This window comes from Mus caroli, chromosome 4 (assembly GCF_900094665.2).
Source record: "Mus caroli chromosome 4, CAROLI_EIJ_v1.1, whole genome shotgun sequence".
Lineage (NCBI taxonomy): Eukaryota > Metazoa > Chordata > Mammalia > Rodentia > Muridae > Mus > Mus caroli.
This window is the reverse complement of record NC_034573.1, coordinates 47,380,323-47,382,551: the sequence shown is the minus strand read 5'-3', so window position 1 is coordinate 47,382,551 and position 2,229 is coordinate 47,380,323. Positions and strand designations below refer to the sequence as shown.

The following is a 2,229-nucleotide window of genomic DNA, read 5'->3' as shown; positions in this document are numbered from 1 at the left end:
AGAGAGAGAGAGAGAGAGAGAGAGAGAGAGAGAGAGAGAAAGAAAGAAATTAAGAAAACGGATACAAAAAAGTTGTACAGAGACAAGATTTTCATCTTATACCCAGCCTAGAAAACCTACTGGGCAAGCCCTTAAGTCCTCCCATCTCACTCTTTCTACCATCCTCCCTCGATGTCACCATGGTGGAAATGAATGTTCTGGCGGATGCTCTCAAGAGCACCAACAGTGCTGAGAAGGGAGGCAAACGTCAGTTCCCCACCAGGCCGTGTTCTAAAGCCATTGTTCGGTTCTTAACTGTGATGATGAAGCACGGATACACTGGTGAATTTGAGATCATTGATGATCACAGAGCTGGGAAGATGGTTGTGAACCTCACAGGAATGTTGAACAAGTGTGGAGTTATAAGCCCTAGATTTGATGTTCAACTCAAAGACCTAGAGAAATAGCAGAACAATCTGTTCCCAGCACGGCAATTTGGTTTCATTGTGCTGACAACCTCAGCTGGCATCACGGACTGTGACGAGGGAAGACAAAAACATACAGAAGGGGAAATCCTGGGATTCTTTTTTTTTTTTTAATGTAAAGCATAAATAAAAAGTCTTCTTGGAAAAAAAAAGTCCTTCCATCTCTCCAGCTCTAGAGAGCTGAGACCAGGACAGCGGAAGAGATGGAGGAGCCAGTGTGGTGGAAGGAAATACAATGAGTGTTTGAAGTGGCCTGGTCTGCCATGCTTGCATTATGGAGTAGTAAGGGGAAAAGAGGCAGAACAGATCTGCAGTCTGGGACTGGAAAAAAACCCACAGAACTGTTTCATGCTAGCGCCCAATAGCTGCCTGGCACAGAAACACCTGTGTTACTAAAGATATCGCATGTGACACAGCTGTCTACTCAGAGGTCCATGGGTGTTGACCACAGCCTGGTACTTCCAGAACAGGAAACTTCCTCTTTCTAGGGTCTCTGGTGCTTATTTACCCAATAGTATGCCTGGCCAGGAGATGTGGATGTGGTTGGAGTCAAAAAGAATTAATAATGCAGATGTAAATAAAACAGCCATGGAAAGTCACCCGGGCTTTCCATGATGAAATTATTCTGTAAAACCAGCTGAAAGTAAAGCTCTGACTCAGCCGTGTGAACCTGCACAGTTATATGTTTTTAGATGTTCAGTAAAATGGCAACAAAGATATTGATAGAATATGTACACGAAACTAGGGCTGGGGGTGTTGCTCAGTGGTGGAGTGCTTGACAAACAGGCCCAAGATCCCAGGTTCACTCCCCAGGACCACAAAAACAGAAGTAAATATAATTAATAGAATACAATTCATGTTGTATTAGCAAATATTATTATGAAAATTAGAAGTTCTTGGGTTCAGTGTCTGGCAAGTAGTGGAAACTTTGTCACTCTTATTCTTAATATTATATTCATGTGTTCCTCACATATGATTCTGAAATATTCATATCTATAATTCTTTGAGCAAGAATCTACCCCAGAGACAAGGTCTCCTTATGCTGTACAGGTTGCAAACTCTGGAATGGAAGCAATCCTTTTGTCTTGCCTGTACCATAGCTAGGTCTACTGGAGTGTCGCTGCACTAAGTTCATAGACATACTCCTCTGACTAGAATTCTGATTATACCTTTATACATTTCTTTTATGATGAATTAGGTCAAAAAATGGGATTATACTCACTATATCCCACATTTTTCAAAACTTCTTTGGTGGCAACCATTAACAGTCCATTTTATTAGCTTACCAGGAAAATTTCTAAAGTGGGGATTTTTAAATTCTTGTAATAAATGTTTTTTGGTGAATTGTGGACCTGAGGCTTATGTACCTGAGGCAGTGTCTTTAGAACTTCTTTATAATAGGCCATTAGTGAGGATAAGAAAAGGAAGCCGAGTGACCTGCCCTGCAGGGAGCGCCATCTTGGCTCCGGGACTCCGCCGAACTTAGTCTGTACAGGTCAGAGTGAGGACCACAAGGCAGACAGCTTCTGGGACAGGCGAGAGCCACAGAGCCGCTGAGGCAGCACCCTTTTGGGGCCGCAGACACCCGGCACCCTCCCAGCCGGAGGACAGTGACCTGCCCTGCAGGGAGCGCCATCTTGGCTCCGGGACTCCGCCGAACTTAGTCTGTACAGGTAAGACTGAGGACCACAGAGGCAGACAGCTTCTGGGACAGGCGGGAGCCACAGAGCCGCTGAGGCAGCACCCTTTTGGGGCCACAGACATC

General features: G+C 44.6%; 1 pseudogene; it reads left to right on the top strand.

Moving 5' to 3' along the window:
* Positions 1 to 167: 167 nt before the first annotated feature.
* On the top strand, positions 168 to 578 carry LOC110293308 (annotated as a pseudogene).
* The last annotated feature ends 1,651 nt before the right edge of the window (positions 579 to 2,229 follow it).